Genomic DNA, 539 nt, shown 5'->3' with positions numbered 1-539 from the left:
ATATAGTTGACTTACAATGTTTCAGGTGCACAACAAGGTGATTCAGTTATACAAATAGACATATATTATTTTTGATGTTATTTTCCATCATAGATTATTACGAGATACTGACTATAGTCCCCTGTGCTATAGAGCAAATCTTTGTTGCTTGTTGTGTATCTATTTTTTTAATTAGAAATCTAGCATTCTATTCATACTCCGTCAAACAACTGGACTCAAAATGTCATATCCTTTTAGTTAGGCAAAAATTAATAAGTTTTCTAAAATATATATGTTATGCATATCCCAGGCATCAAACTTGCATTGGCAGGTGGGTTCTTTACCACTAGCACCACCTGGGAAGCCCATGCATCTTTATGTATATGTATACAAAAGCTTTTCTGCTGCACTTGATAAAGGCTTGAGAAAGAACATCAAAAAAATAAGGAGAAGATGAAGAAGAGATGAGAAAGTGGAGAACATAAACTCAATGAGATGGGAGAGTGAAAGGAACTAGATAACAGTGAAAGATCATCTAAAAGTAAAACATCACCATATAG

The sequence above is a fragment of the Cervus canadensis genome, chromosome 7, assembly GCF_019320065.1.
Source record: "Cervus canadensis isolate Bull #8, Minnesota chromosome 7, ASM1932006v1, whole genome shotgun sequence".
NCBI lineage: Eukaryota > Metazoa > Chordata > Mammalia > Artiodactyla > Cervidae > Cervus > Cervus canadensis.
Note: the sequence above shows the minus strand (reverse complement) of the source record.